This window comes from Copadichromis virginalis, linkage group LG1 (assembly GCF_057382275.1).
Source record: "Copadichromis virginalis isolate Kocher_CV1m ecotype Utaka linkage group LG1, C_Virginalis_male_GT1.1, whole genome shotgun sequence".
In the NCBI taxonomy this organism is placed as follows: domain Eukaryota; kingdom Metazoa; phylum Chordata; class Actinopteri; order Cichliformes; family Cichlidae; genus Copadichromis; species Copadichromis virginalis.
In genome coordinates this window covers 1,028,095-1,052,104 of record NC_140618.1, presented here as the reverse complement: position 1 = coordinate 1,052,104, position 24,010 = coordinate 1,028,095, and the positions used below count along the sequence as shown (strand labels likewise).

The following is a 24,010-nucleotide window of genomic DNA, read 5'->3' as shown; positions in this document are numbered from 1 at the left end:
CTGTTTGACTTTCATTGAACTAGCGGTGCACGCGGCACATAGAGTCAGCTTTGCTCTGTTGTTTCTGCCATTAAGACTCCAGAGAACGCCATCGTGCCCGTTTGCGGGTTAGCAGTCTGTTTCCCGGGAGTACGGGGACGAGCTCGTCTTAAGCACAGCGATTAATAAATGTCTTTAATAAACACGGCGGAGATGAGCGAACCCCTCCCCTTCCCCCACCCAGCCAACGCAGGCCGGCCGGGGCTAGATAAGTGTATGTTTAGTGGGATTAAGGGAGGCTCATTGCTAATGATTACACAAGTTTTTAAAGGTAACTTTTGGTTGCTCCTCAGGGCGCTACGCTGGCGTTAAGAAGCGCGTGCAGTAATTAGGTCACGAATACGCGATAATCAGTCGGTTTAAGCTAAACAAGACACTAATTAAAGATATACATATAAAGCAGGTCAAAAACATTAGCGAGCTTCATTTGCAGAAGCAAGGATGTGCTTTTAAGTCTTTTGAGAGAAAATATAAATATATATAAATATAAATCAGAGTGGCTTAGCTTAAGGCTGTAAGCAACTTAATTCCACCAGTGGAGACGAAATTGTTTATTTATTCACAGAGGCATGAAGTCCTTATCGTGCCCGTGTAGTGTGATGGGTTTGAACATGGGACAGGCTATGTTTATTTTAATCTAAGAAATAATAACAGACAACCCCCCACCCCAATTAGGAATTAATGAAAATGAGAGTGAGATAAAAACCTATTTTCTTTATAGAGACTATTAAACATAACACTTCTCAACAGGGTGGGGGTGTAGCGGATGTAATTATCTTCTGAATTTTAATGCTGGAAGTTTCTCCCCCTCTCTCTCCGTCCCTGCGTCTCTTTTGACTGGAGCACTTTGAATCTGACGAGTACAGCTTGTGGCATTTCAGCAACTTCAGAGGTACTGTACGCAAAATGAATAAATGCACAAATTCAAATAATAAAACTCGCCGTATTTACCGCCAAATGGTAGCGGAGAACAAAGGGTCGCATTAGATTTAGATGAGTGGTTAAATCTGGCCCTGGGGGCACCACCTTTGGAGGATTAAAGACAGAAACGTACGTAGAAAAACAAATTAAAATAGTGCGCGTTGCTGCGTGTGCGCCGCTCAGTCGCAGCGCAGCACGGCCGGGTTTGAAGCCATAAAGAGGAAGTACGCAGACTGTGATGTGGACGGATGGAGTTTTTATGTGAAATTGAGAAGGAAACAGACTTGACATTGAAAGTGCTTTAACAGAGCCTCTTTTGCCACTTCCTGTTTTTTAATAAGAAGGAGCAGCAAACTTGACTCGTCGTTGTTCACAACTTACACAATATGAATCACGTTTGGAGCTCGGGGACTCTCAAATTAGAAGCTTTGATGTGTGAGAAAAATGTGTCTGAGTCTCATGTGGAGAAAGGTGTCATGCTTCTCCGCTGCATGCGTGTGTGCGGGGTTGCTTTGTTGCGTGTGTGCACATATCACTCTCGAAGAGTGAACAGGATGCCGTACTGTACCATTGTGTTAATATCTGAGGTTTGAAAAGCAGAGCTCGTGATTCTCTGTCGGCGTGTACCTGCGAGCATGTGTGCGTGCTCGCCTTCTACCCCGCCACCTACCCGCAGCAATTTAGAGTTAAACTTAAATTATAGTAATCAACAATAACATCTCAACTGTGAAAGAAGGTCAGCTCTGGCACTTTTGTCTTTGAGACGGCACTTGTTTAAAAGCAGTGCGTGCAGTGTGGAAGAAAAAGAGCAGAAAAACAAAAGCCTTTGTCAGAGATGTCCTTTAAAGACCTTCCTTATTAAACGCAGCTCTGCGGCACACCTTGAGCATCTTCCTTATTGAATATTTTTGAAAGAAACAAAGAGGTAATTACATATATGCCCATCACCATCCTTTTTTTTACACTTTTTTGTTTGGTTATCCTCGCGCCGACTTCCCCGTATTGTTTGCTGTGTGGGGAGGAAACGGCGTGCAGTAATCACGTTAGGAAGCCTCAGCAACAGGTAGCGCTGCCACGAGGACCCGGTGCCACGAAGGCACCGCTGCCTCCTCTTTCTCCCCTCTCTTCCACACAAATAAACCGGCGTTGCACGATGGCGTCGCTGAATGCGTAGAAAATTGGCTTTGCTGCGTGCTTGTAAGGCCTAAAGCTGCACGAGTCCTCTGCAACCATCCCGCTACCCTGAAACCCAGCTCCTGGCTCTAAAAGCACCGTGCATGCTCCCTCTGGCTCTTTCTTTCTCCTTCTCGCTCTCTGGAGAATCCCCCGCGTCTTCATTTTCTTCCTTGCGTTTTAACATGGCAGGGATTAGCCGGCATATCCCTGGTCTTACCACGGCTCAAACAAGCAGGCAAAATGCTCGCTCCATACAAATTGAAATTGGATTTGCCAACTTGACGCCTTAGGTTATAAAGCGTGGATATTCATCTAATTGCGACAGTACAATGGGGGCGTAATTACACGTGCAGACAAACTGTTAGAGTGTAATTACTGTGCCATTAAAACAGGAATAAAGTCGAGCTGAACAAGATCCAGACCACTGTGGATGTAGCTAGCTGACATTAGAGAGGAATGTCTCCTTCGCTGACTTCCATGGAGATCGAGCTCCAGGTCCTCGGGTGTTCTGACCGCGTACGCTGTCCGTCATCTTCAGCTGCCTTTGCGACAAAACTCGAAAACTATTTCAAATTTCCCCAGTTTTCTGTAAAACATGGTGTCGGGGCGAGCAAACTGCACCATGTGACCCCCTAAAATAAAGAACGATGCATTTGCTGCACACTTGGGTTTGGAAGCAGTCGTGAAGCCTGGACTGAGCATGCTCAGTGTTGCTGCCAGAGCTGAAGATGCGCTTGTCAGTTTGTGAAGGATTAACTGACAGCGTACAAATAAATAAAGAATTAAAAATAAAGAATAAAAACACGACACGTCCTATTTTCCCTCCAGTGTCAGTGAAGCAGCGACGTGAGGTCTAAAGTCAAACGTGACGTGTTTACAGTGAAACTCGACGCGTCTGCCCTCGAACTGAAACTGAAAACCAAAGAAAGTAAAAATGCACGAATGATACAAACTGCGAGCAGCTGGTTTCCTCTGGCGCTGGTACATTACAGTCAGGCCTCCCTGTTTTTTATTAGCTGGTTTTCCTCGCTTGTGTAACGTAAACAGACGTCGCGGCGACTGCGAGGAGCACCGGCACAGTAAAGGTGAACTCCTCCTCACCTCATTTGGCCGGCAGGTGTCGGCAGGGTGGTGCTGGTGGATTCGGGGATCGGGTTTGGCACCCTCTGTGGAGTAATCTGGCCCTGCACGCAGAATCGTTAAAAACAGGCGCTTTGAATCGAGGCCAGCCCTCGGTGAAAGATAATATATGTGTGTAAAAGTATGCGCATTAAAAAATAATGAATTACGGCTCTTTCCCCCGTTCCTTCGCCTGTGCGGATGACTTTGTCTTTGTAATTGACATCCGCTCCTCGCACTATTCTTCTTCGCTCTATAATCAGAGAAGTCGTGGTTACAAAACCTGAGCTTTCTGCCCCCCGCTCATTTGAAGAAGTCTGGCCTGTCATATCTGTATTTTTTATGTGTCACCAAACTTAAATAGACAGTCATTGTGTTACAGGCACATTCATTCCCTGAGCTGTATTTTTGTACAGTAGGTCAGGACTCTGGTGTCTGCTAAATGATAAAAGTTCTATTCAAACGCACTAATTGTCAGTGTGCTGCTCTGATTGACATGTCTCGGATAAATGCAGACTTAGTATTTTTGTACACGCTTGCACAATATAAAAGGCCAATTTATTTCTCTGTTCTTCTTTCTCATTTGATTTCTTTCTTCCTTTTCTCCTGCTCTCTGCCTCTCTGCCCTACCCCGTCTCTCAGACTCAATTTGTAAATATTACCACGGCAGGAATTAGCCCGGGCCTTTTTTAAGACAAATTTCAGTCGTATTCCAACGACGGAGGCTCCTCGGCATTCCTGGGTGGCTATCGGCGTCTAGCCTCGTCCTTATGAAACATTTATCGGCCCGTTTTATGGCTTAATGATCACGTTAGGATTCCCCGCTCGGTTACGAAGCCGGGACGGCGATGCCGAAGGAGAGGAGATGAAAAAATGACAGAGGGGGAGATGACAGGGCATCACAGTCCTCGGTAAACAGCGGCACATTATGCCATCCACTCGTTTCAACTCCAAATCTGTGCCAGAACACAGCTTACCTCTGCACACACACACACACCCTCTGTCTTCCCCATTTCTGTTTTATGTTTTTATAATTAAAACATAATATTTATCTTTCCACAACAGAAGGCTGCCTTACACTGTCAGGTAGACTGTTTGCATATTAATATTCTTAATACATCAACAAGCTATCTTCTCCGGTGTCACTGCTAAAAGTGAGCGGCGACCGAGGAGCTGACTCACAAACGGCGCTCTCTACTCCACCAGTGCAGCAGGAGGAGGACGCCTTAAAAAGAGGAGAGAAGAAGAAGAAAAGGAAGCAACAAAGACATAAATTAACATCACAGTCACAACTTGTGCTGCCGGTGGAGCGTGTTTACTTAGTCTCAGCATTAAGATGCACATACAAATGCACAGATCCCCGCTAAATAAGCGCTCCCTCCTCCTCCGGGCGCGGCGACACTGGCTAAAAGTTTCTCTCTTGGATTGTGTATGTGTGTGCTTAACGGCGGGATGGGGGGCGGCTGAGGGTGAACGCCAAGTTCCTTTTCTCCCCGTCTGGTGACAGCTGTCTGACTCCGTCAATGCGGGATTCCTGTGAAATGAGGCAGGGCTCTCTCGGTCGGGGAATGCAAATGACGGCGGCGGACGATGGCGTTGCCGGTTTGAGCGCAAACGACCTGCGCCGGCCTTGCGATGCCGGGATCTTTTTATTTCTTTCCCGTTCCTCCCTCGCTTCATCATTCTCTAATTTTTCCCGCCCCTCCTCGTCTTCCTCCCCCTCCCCTCTCAATCTCCTCCTCTTAACCCCAGTGACAGGTCACATAAAAAGCCTTTTGTGTCAGCATCAGGGCGCTGACATGAGAGCAGAAGGCTACATGAAAAATGTTCTTTTTTCCCTTAGCTGTTGCTATCTCGTCATCGTGAAGAGGAGAGCGAGGCAGGGAAACGAGCGAGGAGCCAAAAGTGAGAGAGAGGAATTAAGTCCAGGGATTAAGATCTCTGAGCTGGGTTTTTTCCGTCCTCTCCCCCTGCCACATTCCAATTGTTCTTAAAATATTTGGCAATGTCAATTAGTAAGTGAGCAGAGCTAGCTGATGAACACAATTTTCCAGGCGACTGAGCACCCTATTGTTGTGGAGCGAACAGCAGATTTCTGAGGTCATTATCATTCCCTGTTAGCCGTGCCCAGCTGCTCTCCTCTTGGCTCCAGCCAAACTCTGCTCTCCTCTCTCCTTTTCCCCCCTCGCTCTTATACATCATCTTTCCCCTCCCTCTTCCACCCCGCACCCCCGCCTCCGCCCGGCCTGCGCCGTGTTCGGGGCTGGTTGGTAGCGAGGCAGCAACAGGGGGCCTTCAACAAGAGGAGGGAGGGGAGGGGGGCGAGGACGAGGAGTGCGAACACGAGAGGGAGCGCGGGGGGAAAACAGCTCGGTGACATAAGATTGAAGAAACCTGAGCGAGCTTTTCAGGAATAAAGCGCTTCATTTTCTCCCGTCGCCTTGACCTCCGTCCCAAATGCAAAAACGTGCATTTTTTCGTGACCTCAGAGTGGAAGAAACACGGCGCCGATTTCAGATTAAAACCGAGAAAACCAAAGAGAAACACCTGCCCGCCGCTGCAGTTTGATTCAAAAGAACCGGCTTCTCTTTCATTCTGCACAAAGCATCCAGGTATCTGCATCTAAACATCCAACGGCGTCTTTCTGTTTTGTTTTTAAGAAAAATGATGAAAGACGCCTTTGTACAAAAGTACGAAAACAAAAAAACTGCAGAGAAGGAAGGAAATCAAAAATCTCTCACTTGTTTCTGCTTTCCACTCGTACATCCTAATGTGTTCCCAGAGGCCTATTCACCCTCCCCTTCTTCCTCCACCCTACTGTAACCCCCCCCCCCCCACACACACACACACTTCCTCCACCACCCACCCACGGCTGCTCTCCCTCCCCTCAGAGCTCCCCTCGCACCGACGTCTTTGCAGATTTACACCAGAGCAGGAAAAAAAATCAGGGTTAAGAGCGCTCCACACCTGTGAGGATCTTATGATTTAATAAACTCTTCTAAACTTTTGTTAATTTAAACAGCTAAAAAAAATGAATGTAAGAGAATTAAAAAAAGAATAAATGAAGGTTGGTGGAGGGATACCTGCTCTGCGGTCAGTCCCACCTGTCGGTTATCTCCGTCCTCCAACCTGTAGAAAGTTTGCATAGTTAACACTGCGTTAGCTATCCTCTGTGTGTGTGTGTGCTGCAAAAAGAGAGGAGGAGGAGAAGAAGAGAAAGAGTGAGAGTGAAAAAGGGTGAGCGGCATCAAAGCGTTGCTCTCAGCTGCAGCTGCCAAGCTTCCTCGTCCCCAGTTAGCAGCCATCCAGCTGTCAGGCTGCGCGAAGAGGAAGAGAGGGGGGAAATCTCTCACCAGCCATATGGTCCCCGGTTCTGTCAGAGACACTCCACGCTCCGTGGGCAAATGGCAAACTCATATATCTAATCAACACTCTTAATATCCAGACCTGAGACCGAGGATATTTTCAGAGCGTTGCCTTTCGGCGGTGGCGGGGATGTGACCTGGCACTCTGGGTTTATTGTTGCAGGAAACACTCGTGGAAAACCAACCCGGCCCAGTGGCCCCGAGCACGCTGGCTCACGCTGATGTAAGAAAAAAACAATCGCACAAAGGCAGGACAGGAATATTAATTCTTTAAAAAATAGTTTTCTGTAGTAGCCGCCGCTTTAAGGAGCGGCGTAGCTTTAAGGCACCATTACTCCATCAACAGGAAGCAGCAGTGGGACTACTTTCAGTGGATTCATACATCCAGCAGGTGAAACAGAACCTGGTTCTGCCGGAGGTTTCTTCCTGTTCAAAGGGAGTTTTTCTTTCCCACTGTCACCAAAGTGCTTGCTCTCAGGGAGTCGTCTGATTGTTGGGCTTCTCTGCATTGCTGACGGTATAGAGCACGCTGAGGTGACTGCTGTGTGAGCTTTTATTTAGCCTCCTTTTGTGTTATTTTCTTATATCCTGGTTACATTTTTGAACTCGACCTCGTCACAGCATGAATGCCCGTTACACGCTGCTCTGTGACACCGACGTGCGCACCGGATAGGCTCGAACCCTCCTTTCAGTGCAGGAGGAGCTGTTAGCGTTAGCATGGCTCGGCCCAAGAGAATGGGCTCGAATGTGGCTTTGTGCTGTCTGTTAGCGGGATGCTACACCTGCTCGTCTAATCCTGGCAGGCCTCCGCCTCCAGTCTCTCCGGCTGCAGAGTAACACGTGCCTTATGGCGTAACAAGCCACACTGAATCACGACGAGGTTTGTTGGTATTACAGTGACATCGCTGTGTAAAGCTTGGAAACAACCGTCGCCCCTGCCTCGCCGGGACGGGGAAGTGCGAATCCCTCCCCAGCTGCAGAAAACAGCTTTGAGTGTGCGAGGAGGAAGCATGCAGCAGCGAGTGATGTATATACAGAGAGAGTGACGTGAGGCGGAGCAGCAGAGAGAGATTTAAATAGAAATCAGGAGATTTGGATCGAGGGGGGGGGGGTCCAAGTCCCACAAATCTTTGCTCAACCCAACAACCTGAAGCAGAGGCCATTAAAGCAGAGAGCCAAGATATCAGCTGAGATGGATACGGTGGCAGCGATGGTTTGGAGGGATGGTAACTTTAATGGCCCCACTGGGTTTTTAATGAGTGTTGTGCCCCAAACAAAATGAGCTAATTAGTGTTATCATCCATATATCAGACCTACACACACACTGCTGTGCATGCTCTGGCACTCACAGCCTTTTCCATGAACTTACTAACATCTCAGATTCACTCCTTTCTCTCTGATTTGTGTCGCCAGTCACACCTCGTCCTCCTGCAAACACCCCGCCCCCTCCCCTCCCCGAGCGCCGGGGTCGTGCCCTGTTTGCGAGGGGAGCGATTATGTCTACACTGGTTTAAAATCGCGATAACAATACCACGAGCGGGCGTTTGGGGACACGGAGAAAGAGGTGCTCGGGCCAGTATCCCGGCATTTGGAGCCCCCGTTACCTGCGCCGGCGTAAGCCGTGTGTTTGTCACGCCATCGCCTCCGGTTGACCACGCTGCCCCACCAGCCCCCCGCTTTATTTCTCTTGCGCTAAGCCTATTATAAAATCAATAAACAATTGAGCTTTTTTCCAGTCCTTTTAAATCTTTTTCTCCTCTATCCTCTGAGATGAAGGGGAAGCATGCAGGCGGCAGAGCGAGGGGCGGGGGCACAGAATCAGTAACCCCTTCCTTCCTGACCCTCGCACACGTCATTTGCACTTAAACGCAGCGTGGGAAATGCGCAGGTGAGGCCTCACGTGACCGTGGCTCTGACCGCTCCGTCGTCTCTCCTCTCAGTTACACGGAGCTGCCGCCATGATGATTGAGGGGTTTTTAATTGTCACGCTGTGGAAATGTAATAACCCTCGAGTTGTTAAAAATCAACAAACACCAACTCTGATAGCCGATTTTCAAATCAGCGTCAGAACTGTGGCGTTTACACATTTTAATTCGCTTTGTCAGTTTAAACTCATATTTCAAACTGGGGCGACAGCACCAACTTCTTCTCCCAGCAGTCACGCACGAGTCGGAAATGAGCGCGTGCAGCTCTGTTTGCTCTTCTTTCTCGCCACGTCCAGCAGCAAGCCGTTTGTGGGGGAAAGCCTCGCCAACAAACTTTGGTGAAGTCACGGCGGCGTGCGGAGCAGCCGCAGACGCTGACATCCTGTCACACTTTAAGATAAACAGTCTTCTGCGCTCTCTTCCACCCACCCTCCACTGGCCGGACGTTTGACTGCAACAGATTTCAGCAAGCTGTTGATTGTGTCGTCTTGGACTTTATTCGTCCTGGCCGACCCTCTCTTCAACACGACCGCTATTGGCCGACCCCGGCCCACACCCCCGCCCCTCCCGCCTGCAGCCAAGCCTCGATCTTTGGAAAGCTCTCGTCAGGATGGCCTAAACTAGGCTACACGTGGACCGCGGACGTGTCCGCGCTCTCCCACGTGGTCCTCGGAGACGGGGGCTCACAGCGTGCCCAGAGCGCGCGGACGCCGGACGAGCATTTGGCCGGCGCGCTCGCTTTTCCCCGGGTTTGTCCCCCTCGGGGACCCTGTGTGGGCCGCTGGTGGTGACTGTGCTTCAGGCAGCATGGTGTGGCCATGTGTGTCACATCCCCCCTTGTCATCCCACCAGACGGAGGGCTGTATCATGGCTATCATCCTGTCACACTTGGATGAAGCTTCTTCGCCTCAGAGTTTGACAGTGACTTGCCTCAGTGACAATTAGCATCAGAAGCGGCTCTCTTATCCACCTGGTTCAAAGGTCTGCGCGCTGAAGATTGGCAGGCGTCTAATTTTCTGTCTCCCGCTGCTGTCGCCGCTCCCTCCGTGTCTCTTTCTGCTCTTCTTTTGTCGTGCCATGTTCACCATCCCTTCCACGGCACCTCCGGTCCCCGCGAGCGGGGCCTCGCGCCGCCGTATCTCAGCCCGATTCAACAGGAGGGCTGCGCAGAGAGGCGTCGGTGCTCGCTGCCTGCGCTCGCTGTGTTTTCCTCCTTCTTTCGCTTATTTCCACTGGGAGGAACACTGACCTCATTTGTGAGGACAATAACCCCCTTGACTTTGGGGATTAAGACATGAAACCTTTGTGGATTAATTAGGTTCAGAGCTGAATTCATTTTGTCGCCACGCAAAGCAAAGAGAGAAAGAGGCAGGAGCGGGACACGGGCCTATTATGAAATTGCTATTTGTCCAGATATAGATATATTAAACACACATGTTGGGGCTGATCGCATTTACATCCTCCAGCAGAGTGACTCTCCGGGCAAAGCTTCAGCACAGGAAGTAGGGGACCGGTGCTGAGACAAAGCTGACCCGCCCAGCTCATCTCTCTCCGCAGGGTGGCACGTGCGAGCGTGGGCCGCCCGACCAGCTTCGGTCTGCACCGAGCCCCGCCCCGGGCCGCAGCCCCGATCTGGGCGCGCTCGGCCCGCCGTCGACTCTTAAGCCTGTCGCGCAGAGCAGCGAGCAGCGGCGCCGACACTGCCGTAGGAATCACATTATCTCAGTTGTCGTGGTAACAAAACAAAGTGTTTGTTTTCCAAGATGCAACTGCAATTTAGACGCTTTACACCTCTCGTGTGTGTGTGTGTGTGTGTGTGTGTGTGTGTGTGTGTGTGTGTGTGTGTGTACAGGTTCTTACTATACTGGTGGGGACCAAATCCTGTCCCCACAAGGATAGTAAACCAGACGTGTGTGTGTCAGTGTGTGTGTGTGTGTGTGTGTGTGTGTGTGTGTGTCAGTGTGTGTGTGTGTCAGTGTGTGTGTGTGTGTGTGTGTGTGTCAGTGTGTGTGTGTGTCAGTGTGTGTGTGTGTTTGTCAGTATGTTTATGTCAGTGCATCAGTGTGTGTGTGTGTGTGTGTGTGTGTGTGTGTGTGTGTGTGTGTCAGTGTGTGTGTGTGTTTGTCTGTGTGTGTGTGTGTGTCAGTGTGTGTGTCAGTGTGTGTGTGTGTCAGTGTGTGTGTGTGTCAGTGTGTGTGTGTGTGTCAGTGTGTGTGTGTGTGTGTGTCAGTGTGTGTGTGTGTGTGTCAGTGTGTGTGTGTGTCAGTGTGTGTGTGTGTGTGTGTGTGTGTGTGTGTCAGTGTGTGTGTTTGTCTGTGTGTGTGTGTGTGTGTGTGTGTGTGTGTCAGTGTGTGTGTGTGTGTCAGTGTGTGTGTGTGTGTGTGTGTTTGTCTGTGTGTGTGTGTGTGTGTGTGTGTGTGTGTGTCAGTGTGTGTGTGTGTGTGTGTGTGTGTGTGTCAGTGTGTGTGTGTGTGTGTGTGTCAGTGTGTGTGTGTCAGCATATGTTATTTGCGTGTATCTTTAGCTCGTTTGTGAGACGCTGTGTTTACAGGATAAAGGTGTTTGTTTCAGCAGCTGAAGACGTGTTAAAGCATTTTTCATGTCTCGTGCTTGTTGTAAATAAAAGCGACTGTTGTCTTATTAGAGTAACACCTTCTAAATGCGACAGCCCCAGGTAGAGCTCCCTTATGGACCGAGTGTGGAACATGTGCTTGATGAGATGCCTTCCTCGCTTTCATTTACAGCTCTCCTAACGAACATAAGTCTCATCGTCTCTACCTACGCGAACACGCCTTTCTCTTTCTGCCCTCGAGTTACCGTCGCCCAGTGTCCCGCGCAGCGAGCATATGTTTATGCTCGTGATAAGGTGGTTATAGCGAGCGAATGTCTCTCTTATCCGCTCGCTGTCGGCGTGTAAACCTCCGTGTGAGCATCTTAGAAGGACTCGCTCTTAGACCCGGATTAGGCCTCAGATTCCTGCGCATAAAGCACACGGAGGCCTTCATGAGACCTGGTCTGGAAGGACGGGCTCTCAAAGGAATGATTTCACTGAGATACAGCCGTGCAGCGTTGCAGACATGAACCCGCCAGTCTTCCACACGTGTAAACGGCTCTAAACGACAATGAGATTCCATAAAAAGTGCAAAGAAAATCTCTTCCTCAACTCACCTCAGAGGCTCGTGCAAATAATCTCAGCATGCAACGCAGAGACTGAAGCATTCAGATGCAGAGGTCACACAAACGTCTTCTTAGATTCAAAAACAGCAGCGTGTGTGTGTGTGAGCACAACCGAATAAAGTCACATTGTGCAGTAACAGTGAAAGACTGCTCGCTGTGATGAAAACGACTAAACGGTTTTAGCCGAAACATTTAATCACAGGAGCTGTGCTGCAGTCTCTGCAGCAGCCTGACCTTTCCACTGTCGACCACATTTAGTCCTTCTAACAGGCACCAGATGCATGTGAACGCCTCGGGCGCAGGCTGCATTTTAGCCACATGCTAATCACCTCTTAGATCAGCTCTCTTGGGCCTCGGTCACACGTGTACTCGGCAAGTAGTCGCTGGGTGAAATCAGTCGTTGCTTCGGTTACTTTGTCTGCAATAACTCACCAGCAGAAGTAAAAGTGCTCGGCGAGCAGTATGCAAGAGTTTGCAGCCAATCAGAGATTTTTACTCCAGCAGCCGGTGGTTGGCAGATGGTCGCTCTTTTATAATTACTCCGGTACATGAAGCCCAAAGGAAAAGTTTAAACCAAAGAACCGTGAGGCCAAAATGCCTGTTTCGTGACAGATTTCAGAGAAAACGACGAGGGCGGATGTCTGGTGCAATCTACATACTGAACTACAGCTGCTTTTTAACAAAAGACTATAAACAAGGAGACAAATGATAAATACCCACATAAAGCAGCATCGTTTGAACTGACAGATTTACTGAAAGCACCTCTACTTTGAAACAGGCACGAAGTGGAATCGGCGCCTTCCAGCGGTTCGTTTGAGCTCGGATCACATCAGCTCGTTTATATGGAAGTTGTACCTGTTTTGCATGCCTGCACATGCCCGAAGGTGAAAGCTTTACGGCCGAAAAGCCTGTCAGAGAATTTCTTTGAAACTCGAACATCTTTGAGCTTTTTGTTTAGCATGTGGCTAAAACGTAGCCTCGGTGGTTTGTTGGTGATCGGCTGGTTGAGAGGTTAACAGAAGAAAAGCTCCTTTGGGGATTATTTTGTTTGATGGGTGCAGCTCAGTGATAGCTCCCTAAATTGGCGCTGAGCCCCGATAACTGAGAAGGCCTCGCCCGAAGGACGGCTTTTTCCAGAGCGCCGACTTCTTTCGAGGACATCGAGGCAGACTTTCTGTAATTTCAACAAACGCACTACGCAAGGACACAGAGGCTTTCCGGAGACATTTAACCCCTGGGCCTCCAGCCATTCTCTCCTCCTGAGAGCACAGGTTTATCCCGGGCTTTCACGCAGACACTCACATTTTCCCCAACGGTCCCCCCAGCCTTCCTATCCCCCGTCTTAAGACACGCGGCTAAGTCAGGGCTAAGCCACAAAACGCCCTCCCGGGAGGGCGGATCGACCAAATGCCACCTCTCCTGGCAGGCCTCGCAGGTAAGGTGTAATTGTGCCGGCGCAGTCCTCTCCGAGCCAGCGCTCTGTCCTATTAGACACAGTGATGAGGAGTGGATTTTCAGGGCCAGGCTGGGAAAGCTGCTTCGGTCAATCCTCCCTGCCGCTCAGCATCGTAGTCTGATCCTCGAGCCCAGCCCTTACTTCACGTTTCTACCTGTTTTGCTGGTTCTTGACAAGACGGGATTTGGTCCTTTGTCTTCCTGGCACTGCCTTTTTTCATCTTTTGGAGAGAAGGGCAAAGCGAGGATGAGGGATTGAAAGTTTGTGGAGGAAAGTTTTTGGAGGACGTTTCTGGATTATGTTCACAAGGCACAAGCTGCTCACAGTGTGAACATGGCACATTGTCAATGAGATCTATTTCCATGACGATTATTTTTATACTCCAACAATCAGGGAGCCGACAGCACAGTACCACAGGAGGAAAAACAGTCCTTCTTCCAATTCGATACACACTCGGTAACATTTTAGCTGTAAATACTAACAAAGCCATGAGGGAGAATATAGTGACAAGATATCAACCTTCCTCCCGTTGCCGCTCAGCTGAGTGTCCTGTTGAGTTGTCAAGAGCGATTGGTGCCGATTCCGATCGGACTCGGCTCTCCACTGTTCAGCGTTGCGGTAAATGCAACATCTGATGGCTTTCTGAAATCCAGCGTGTTGGACAGGTGAGACGCTGCAGCCGGCGTCACTTTTGAGATGCGAGTTAGCGCCGTGTCACCCTTCCCCATCTGTACGCTTTCAGCGCGGGTGGGCGGGCGCTCGCACGTTTCCGACTGCATTAAAAAGTCTTGTAAAAAAAAAAAAAAAGAACATTTGTGCAGTCTATCGAGAATATGGCAACTCAACAGCAGATTTGGAATTCGCTGCTATATTCAGTGTCACTATTTGACTCGGTGTTTGGCAGACCGGAGCAGGGTGCAGATTGAGAGACAGTGTCACAGGGAGAGGGAAATGTCGTGCCTCCTTCATCTGCCATTTACACTGCTCCCACTTATTGCTTCCCTAAGCTTTTCCCCCCTTTGTTCCAACCTGAAAGAAAGCATCAGTCGCATCCACCTCCTGCTTTACATAGCGTCCCTGACAGGCTCTGTCAGATACATCAGTGCGTTTCGGCGCGTACGACTCGTCTCCCGACGCCTCGCTCGCTGCTCAGTGGGCTGCTGGAGGGCTTTCTGTGAGACAGAAGGGCTCGGCTGCAGAGCGGGGCGAGAGCCAGGCGTCTCCATGATTTTTTCGGGGTGCATCACCATCTCTCTGCAAGTGCCAAGCGCACACCGAGGCCGTGCCATTCGCTGTAGAGAGCGTGCGACGGGGGCACGCCGTCCTCCCTCTCTTCCAGGCTTCCACGACGAATCTGGTTGCCACATTAAAGACAAACGCCGCGAATAAAATTGTAATTCAGCGAAGCTGTAATGAATGCAGCGAAATGGTTGTCTAGTGAAACATTTTGTGAACTCGATTAGAGGTGCTAAACCATTTATTCGCAAAGTCTGTTATTGCAGACATAATTTGTGTGGCAGCACAGTTTACCTAATTTTATTTATGAATCCCCTGGTCAGTGTTGCTTCTACGTGAACGAGCGCGCGGACCATCTAAGGAGGAGGAAACGCGGAAATGCTGTCAGGAGCGTCTCACGATGAATTAACCTGTAAAGCTGCTTTGTCTCCCTCTGCCCGTCTGAATTAACACCCCATCGCACTGATCAATGGCGCCCCGCTAACAGCGTTAGACGTTTTGTTTTAAAATACCAGTGCCCAGCTGGTGACTCCTCGCACTCATCTGTTTGTCTCTGCTGCCGGTTCCTGCCTCCCTCCATCCTTTTCTCTCTCACTGTGTTTGTTTTCCAGGCTGGAGGGAGGGGTGCGCTGGTGGGGCTGGGTATTTGGCCCGCATCCTAGGTATCACATATCTGACCGTATTTCAAGCCCAAATGAAGCATGTTAAAAAAATCCCTCTTTCACTTTAAAGGTCAGACATTAGTGCTGGTAAAAATTGATCTGTGGATTTATGAATTTAGCCCCGTTGTTGGGGCTCCTTTGTAATGGAAGATTCAGTGGGGGAAGCTTAACATTGCATTGTTTTGCTTTGACAACGCAGCCACGAGAGCCCGTGCAGCTGTTCCCCGTGCTCACAATGGCAGATTAATTAACACAATCATGTGGCGCTGGCTCCAGCTCAACAGCCAGGTCTGCTCAGGGATAGATAGGTAAATCCTATACATGCTTTTCCAGGCTAGCGCCAGCGCTGGTGTGATGCTCCGCCACGGCGCCGTAGATTTGGTCATCGACTGGTCAGCTGTAGGAATGAAATGGTTTGCTAATTGCGCTGATGTTGGAGGGTGTGTGCGCAGTTTTTTCCCTGAAATCGTTTCAGTGGATGCAGAGAAAGCAAAGAAGCCGTGTGTGCACGTGTTTGTGTGCACGTGTTTGTGTGCACGTGCGCGTGCACGGCCGCTGCCATTAGATGGAGCTGTTCTAATTAAGATTCTGCCGGCCGACCTGTCTCTCTTACTTACTCTTACTCTTACTTGCCTGACATTTTAAACTGTCTATTATGCCGCTTGGCTTTCAGGTGCAATGCTGTGTAAATGGCAAGTCAAAAAATTATGTATCTTTTACATACAGTTATCCATCAGGGAGGCGGCGGGGTGGGGGAGGGGGGCTGACAGATCGGGCCGGCTTTTTAAATTATTACAGGACTCTGTGATCTTTCTCCATTGATTATATCACTCTCTCTGCTGTCACTCTGTCCTCTCTCCCTCCTTATTTTTTATTTTTAATACTTCGTCGCCCTCCGCCGCGCACGCACGCGCACCTCTCCTCCGTGTTTCGCACGAGCATGACCGCAGTTTGTCAATATTTTACCCTTGGCCCATCCCCTGTGTTGATATAATGATCACTTAACAGTCAAGAGTAAGGCGAGGAGGAAATTAGGGCGTCGGCGGCAGAGAGGACAACAACACTGAAGCAATTATGTTTCTTTCAGCCCAAGCATTCTCACGTTAATGAAATCCCTTATCGTTAGGGGAAGAGGAAGGTGGGGAGAGGAGGACAGGTGCACGAAATGTACGTTGTTCATTTATCTTATTCTCTGAAATGAACGGAAGGAGCGCTGAGAATAATGCAGAGATAAAGTCCGGGCAACAAGTGTGCGTAGTATTTTTTTCTTATTGCTGGCCCTGCATTTTGCAGTGAGAGGGAGGGAGGAGAAGGAGTTTGTGAGGCAGATGAATGAGAAGGGAGGAGGAGGGGGAGGGCACGGTGTATCGCACGTTAGCATCTTCCTAAAGGACAAATCGAAGACGTTCCCCAGGCTAACATTTGAAGTATTTACCTTCCTGCTAAACGGCTGCCCTTTCCTCTGGAGATGAGATCAGTCGGTCCCGGAAAGTTTCACACATCCGGCTCATCAGCAGCTCCGGCTCATTTCTTTCTGTTTCATTTGTAAGATATTCCTATTAAATACAGTTTTCCATGCGTAGTGCACCTGTGGGGTGGCAGAGCGGCCATCTGCCCAGGGCTCCTCCAAGCTGCATGGACGGATGGGTCAAATTTCCAGTCGCGTCAAACTTCAGGAGCTAATTTTTTAATTGCAGGTTTGATTTAAGTACATTTTTGGAAAATGTCAGTTCTCTATTCAAAAAGTTCACTTTATTACCCCGACTCCAGGAAATGTCTATATTGAGGCGTTAAGCAGCGCCACCTAGTGGCTGGAGGTGTTAATAACTGTGAAAAACAACAGTGGGAACGGTTCATCCGGAAATCCCGGTGAATGAAATGTGATCGTGCCTCTGCTTCGTTGGATTTCTCCGTGTCGGCCTGTTTGCGATGTCGTGGCTTCACTGCCGTTTCAGAGGTCAGAGGAAAAAACGATGTTTGCACCAAACAGTGAATATTTCCCGCTCGTCAAACGATCACTAAAGACAGCGGCCTCCGCCTGTGTAACCCGCGACAACAGCTGCAGAGGCCCTGACTTCCTGTGGTGACAGACAGCGAGGTAAACCGCCCCGACGGTGGAGGAATACAACCACAACGCACTAGTTCTACTTACTGTTCGCTGAAGTGAGAGGATCAACCAAAAGAAACATGGTAGACTTTTGGTTTTACTGCAGAATGGTGTTTATCGTGTCACCTGTGCCCGGATGAGCTGCGAGGCAGTTATTAGACACCTCCGGACGGCTCCTGGGGTGGAGTGTTTGAAATGTGGAAGCACTCGAACAGACCAGAGTGAGGAAGGGATGAAGGTCGGGATAAAAACTGAGTGAGGGGAGAATATCTGGCAGCGTGATTTCAGCAGCGATACTGGATAGATGATTAGTGATCTGGAGGGTCGGGGAGGGTCGGGGAACCCTCACGGTCTGAAGCTTATTAGAAAAAATCATAAAAGTTTTTCCGTCGACAGACGGCTCAGCGTGATGTCCGGAGGGGCAGCAGGTAAATACTCAGCAGCCTGGTTTGTTCACTCGGGTGCAGAGCATGGACCTGTGTGACTTTCATATCACAGGTAATAAACCAAAGAAGAAAGCTCCAGCTTCAAGACTGGCACTCCGGACTGCAGAAGTAAAAACACGAGTCAAAACTGAACGAATCAGAGTAGAGAAAGCACAGCGCCCTGCGCTCTCTATTCAGACTGTAGGTGTGTGAAACAGGACGCAACCTCTCAGTGGCACCATGTGACGAGCCCTTGGATGAGAACAGGCTGGTGTTCCTCATGGTCCTCGCAGCATTCATGTCTGAACCAGCTCAAAGTCAAATATTTGTATATTGGGGGCATTTGTTGCTCCTTTTGCAAAGGTGTTATGTAAGTGCAGTTATCACTGTCACTGACAGATGTTGCTGTGGACATGATTTATTTCAGCTCTGGGAGTGCATCTTAAAGACCAGGTGAGGATTTTCCAGAGTCGCATACCGCGGGGATGCCGTTGCATAGAGAGGGAAGTGTTGAGCTGCGCTGACGCTAATGTCTGCTTCGAGCCGCTGCGCGAGGCTTCTCTCCATCACTCCTGTGAAGGAAAGCTATCTGATTGAAAACAGATCTGGGGCATTGGGGGGGCTGGCCGTAGTTCGTTGGATTTAATGACCCATTTCCTCAGCTGCCTCATGCCACAAGCAGTTAAACGACAGTCAGGGTGCCCAGAGGTCCCTACCGTAGGGCCGGGGGGAGTACTGAGTACACTAGCGTAGAGACAGAGTGAGTAATTGAGAGCGACATACCCTGGCTACCAGGCAGCAAATCAAAGCCCCTTTCCCCAGCAGGAAGTTAACTACCATCCACCGTCGTCTCGAGTCAGATGTTCAACACATTCCTCCAGTTATTCTGCGATCGAGGGCTGGAAGTCACTTCTCCCAGTGTGGCTGCAGAACGTGCGTCCAGCACATAGACCGGTCCCAGATGAGTTCAGAGATTTCAGCAGCTGCAGCTTTTCTGTGGAGGATCACAGGAGTTTCTTTTGCCTTTCAGAATGTGGGCACATCACTGACATGCAGCTTAGACTCCTGCTGCAGCTGTAGACCTGTGATTTTGATTCATGCCCTCTGGAGTAATATACAGCGCTCAGCAGGTTTATTAGACCGCTTCACAAAAATGTTAGAATCTGTCAGAAATGTGTTTACATTTCTGTGGTTAGGATTATTCAGCACACAAACTGAAATCACGTCTTTGTACCTGAGATGGAGCCGACGCTGGACGGATCAGAACATTCAAACACCGGTCTTCCTGTTCAGGTAAATAACGGTAATTTGGCAGTAATAATAATAATGGCTGACTATTTTATTCAGCTTCTTAGTAAAACAGTTTGGAAATTAATGGATGGCAGCAATAATTATAGTTCAGTATTAAAAACATCGTCGTGACTGAAGAGCAGGCACAGACGCTTTTGGATTAACCACAAACAAATTACACATTTGAATTTTACTGTGTGTAACATGGAGCTGGAGCAAACATCGCTCATCTCTTCCTCTCGACTAATAATGGCGAGTGGATGGAGTGGGAGGTGGAGCCAGCAGCGGTGCTGTACACCCGCCTGCTGCCCCGCCCTGATCTCGGCTCTGTTTTTAATCACATAAAACTTTAATATAAAACACACACAAAAACAAACGCAAACAGCACGTCAGACACGTTCAGCACCGTCACAGGCGGGCTCAAGATGGCCGCCGGGTTGGTGGCGCGCTCCTTTACATATTTCAGTTCTTTGCGGGCAGCACCGTCCGTCCAAATGGAAAACTTGAAAACCTGAAACATGATGGTGGCTTTTTATTAAAAAACATTTTTCATTTTTATTTTCGTCTTCCTGATAAAGGGGAGTTCTTCCTCCCCACTGTCACCAGGCGCTGCTCACAGAGGGTTTTCTGATTGAAGCGTTGTTGTGAGCTGTCGCTGCGTGAGGAACAATCAGCTGAAGACGAGCGACAGATGCAGAGCAGATGTGCCTCTATTAAATATATTTTTGAACCTTCCCGTGTGATGCCGGGCTGCACCGTGTCACTAACGCTTCAGTGCATGAAACAGTTTCATGGATCCAAAATGTTCCTTTGAACACAGAGATGCAAACGACACGGTGCCGTTAAACACACGTCAGAGGGTGTCGATGCGACCTCGCCATGTTCGGGCAGCGCCGTCGAGTCTGGCGATTAACCCCCTCGACCTTCCGTGCAGCGAGGAGGGACCTCGACAGACGGAGACGCCAAACTTCCTCCGCCACAAACTTCTGTCCTATCGAGCTAACCATCAATTATTAATGTCCGCAATCCTGCTCAGATATAGAAAAGCTGGCAATTACGCGCTACTCTGTCTTTTGGGTTTTGGCCGCCTCCGTCTCCGGCCCGCGTCTGCCTCTCTGCCCGTTCAGCTCCCCTCTATAAATATAAAACAGCTAGCTCCTCTTAGCACACCACGACTTCTCTCATTGCAGATATCCAGATCCAGATTAATTTGTAATTAGTCTTGAGTTGTTGAGCCTCTGAAAGATAAAGGATTCCAGCTCCCGTTCTGTTCGCCCCAAACACTGACGATCACTTAAAAAGAACAAACGCTCCCGCTCTTGATAAAAATAGCTTAAGCTTGGACTTATTTGTTTGGCGACAAATGCCAGACGCATATGTCTGAATGGCTCGGGTGATGCTAGAGCAGAGAATAAATGAGTTGGTCTATAATAAAACTCGTCATTGTGTCTCTTTTGTTAAAAAAGGGAAGGGGGGTGTTAACTCTTCATCGGCTGAGCGAGGGCTGGAGTTTGTCAGAAAAGTCGTCCTTTCGCAGGTGGTGGATCTGTTTTTAAGGTGGTATGAGTGTAAAAACAATGCACTGGAGTAGATTTGAGTCGTTTAAGAGGACAGGGGGTGCACGCAGGGGGGCGAGGGCTGCTTCAGTCTATTAATAGTTGAGTCATCAGTGCCTCAATGTTCCGAAATGGCAAATTGTTAGATCCCCAATGGTGATTATTACTTGCTGTCAATGACCTTCATAACAAATTAAAATTATGCGACTGGGACAGAGCGTGCTCTTTAATAGGCGTTATGCATGGGATTGCGTGTGTGTATGCATGTTACTGTGTGCATGCAAATGTGTGTGTGCTTTGTATGCGGGCAGCCTGTGGGTGCAGGCCTGTAGCATTTGAAAACTGGGCCTTTGTCTCATTTATTCTTAAAGTGTGTCTCTCTCCGTGGTCATTGTGTCACACACACACACACACACACACACACACACACACACACACACACACACGCGCGCACACACGTGCACACACACACACGCGCACACACGCGCACACACGTGCACACACACACACACACACACACACATGTGCACACAAGGCAAGGTGTGTAAATCTTTTTATTTCATTTTCTGAGACACTCGACAAGTTCATAGAAGAGGAAAAAGGGACGCGTCCTTGGTCTGTGGATTTACTGCCTGACCGGGCTCTAGTCCACGTGGCGCATGCGTGCGCGGCGAGCAGCAGATTTACCCGCCGTCGCTGCTCTTCCACAGAGACCTTGTTAAAAGTGCTCGTCCCTCGTGGTAATATATGTCTTTAAGTGCGCATTTATGCTCCCGAGCTATCGATCACTGCACATCCCTCACCAGATAATTACTCCACCTTAATATGCATCCTTAATGAGGCCTAATTGATTCGTTTTCATTGATGGAGAATAACGCCACTAATGGCTGCGGTGTGTGTACAGTATGGACTCTGACCAGTGGCAGATGGATGGAGGGTGGGATGGAAGTGCTGCGACTGAGTTTGATGATTGGCCTATTGTGCCTGCTGTTGATTTAGCGTGCTCGGGAATGAATAGGAAATCAATGGTGGCTTAGGGAGGAGTTCTACTTTATCCAGCGTTAAAGAGACAGCGCGTGCAACAGGGTGGCTGTCGTAGGTGGCGGGAGGTGGAGAGGGGCTCGCACCGTCAGCTTTCTTTTTCCGTTTGCTCTCCGTTTGTCTTTGCTCGGCTTTTATGTCCCGCCGTGGCCGCTCTTCTGGTTTTCTGGTCTTTCCTGTCTTCCTCTGCCTTCCCAGCTTCCCCCTCTTCTTCCCGTTTTCCCTCTTGTTTCTAATCATCTTGTTTCCATTTCAACCGCTTTGTTCTGCCGCTATTTTCATTTCTGTTTTTATCGCTCTTTCACCATCGTGTGCGTTCTGCCCTTTTTCCTTTCCTTTATTCCTTTCCTTTCTCAGCAGCCTAGTCATCCTTCACTAATGGTAACCACACCACTTCCTGCCAACACAGACTGAGAGGGGGCATGATGAATATACACCCTGATTATTATAGCATTACACACACAAACGCGCGCACACACACATGTTGGAGTGTGTGTGTGTGTCTACAAACACACATTAGTAACTGCTTTTGTCTTCTTGTCCTAAAAGACACCTACCTCTGTCCCCATCTGCCTTCTGTGCTCTCATGCATGCATGCAGACAGTGGTGGACAGCACACACACACACACACACACACACACACACAAACACACACACACACACAAACACACACTCATAGACCCTCAAGCATCATCCACAGCCTCTCGACGGGGCTATGATCACCCTGCTAGAATGATAAAGTTAGTGAGACATCAGTGCTCCCTCAGACATTTCTGTGTGTGTGTGTGTGTGTGTGTGTGTCTTTTTCCAATGCTCTTTGAAGCCTGAAACAGACTTGAGTAGGGGGGAAACAAAGGTGGGCCAGTGCCAGGGAGAAACTTATGGCACCGTTCCTCTGCTCGTAGCCGGGCAGAGGCATAGCCTTTACTGAGGGAGAGAGCCACCTTCTGTCAGCTGGGGGGGGGTTAAAAAGAGAAAGCAGGGGGGAGAAGGCTCCTTTTAACACCCTCGGGAGTCACCTGCTTCCTTGCAGGTTTTTTAGAATACACGTCCTTCATGTCTGAGTAGTTTTGGAGGAATCACCGTCGCAGCAGAAGATCAGAAATCATTCAGAAGTGCTTCAGACAAACACACTTCCACCCTGCCAGCCTTTCATTACCACCTATCTCTCCTCCGTCCTCGCTCCTCTCCTCATTTTTCCTCCTCCTCCTCCTCCACAACTCCAGTCTTAGTGCGGGTGTTCACTAATAAATATAAATGTTTGTGATTAGCATCTCTGCAGCACAGGTGCATGTTTGTTGCGAGGGGAGGCTTGTTCATTAATTTTCAGCCATGAAAAGTGCAGCGCGCCATGAACGCAGAGTCCAAATCGCACACACTGATAAATGAACGCACAGATTGTTAATGTACCATTGTAAGGCTGCTGCCTCCACCAGCTCTGAAAAAAACACAGAAAACAGGGCCTGCTGCCAAAAGCAGGGCTGAGTGCGCGCACACACGCGCAGGCTGAGAGGTGTGGCAGGTCGGCGTTCAGCTCAAAGCAGCTTCTTTATCCTTATAGCAGCTCGGGATTATTTTCACTATAATGTAGGACCCCCCGCCCCCCCAGACTCTGATTCGGTGAACCGGTTTCTGCAGCCATGTGGACCGGGCCTCGCAGATTTCAAAAAACATGCTCAATAATCCTCAAAGTGTTCTTCCTGCCCCCGTCCTGATGGTCGCCGCGGTGGTTTCATACGTGGATTAACCCCCGCGGGTCTCTGCGGACGCAACATGTCGTGTGCGCATTATCAGAATTACCGCCTCCTGCGTACTTTAATTTGATAATGTGCTCGAATGTAAAAAAAAAGGCATCGTCAATATGTGTTTTTGGAGATACAGTTCATTCGCGGCGAGGACGAGTAAACAAAGAGAAAGCGAATAAAATGGGCTGTTTTTCAGGAGCTGCAAAAATGTTTTATTAGGGGAGCGCCGAACACCTGCCTTAAAATGTCGTTTCAACATCTCCCGAATGCCATTTTGCTTAATTGACTTGGAAATGGCCCAAATGTATTGCTGAATGCGGTCTAATTAATATTAATAATAAATGCCATTATTAACATCAAAGAACATCTGGTGCCCCTGTTTACCCCACCGCCTTATATGTAACACACTCTGCTGCTGTTTGAATCTCACAAACACGTGTGTGTGTGTGTGTGTGTGTGTGTGTGTGTGTGTGTGTGTGTGTGTGTGTGTGAAAACCTAAAACCTCAACAAACTTCCTTCTCTGCCTCCTTCCTCCTTGGCGGCCGAGCGAGGTCAGAGCAAGAGGTGAGGACGGCGTTCGCTCTTTCCCGGCCTTCCTCCTCTCCCGGTCCTCTCGGTCCGGACCCGGTTGCTGTAATACCTCGGAGACGTCTCTGATCCCGGGTGTATTCCCGCGGCAGCAGGAAAAACACGACGTGCGCATTAAGAGAGAGAGGCGCTCCTCTCGGTGCTCATAAATCACGGGCCGAATAACTTTAATCTAAAATTT

General features: G+C 49.1%; 1 protein-coding gene across 3 annotated transcripts in view; it reads left to right on the top strand.

The window, feature by feature from the left end:
- znf536 (zinc finger protein 536) overlaps positions 1-24,010 on the top strand; it is a 200,897-nt gene that overhangs the window by 97,551 nt on the left and 79,336 nt on the right. The gene's annotated exons all lie outside the window — the stretch shown is intronic.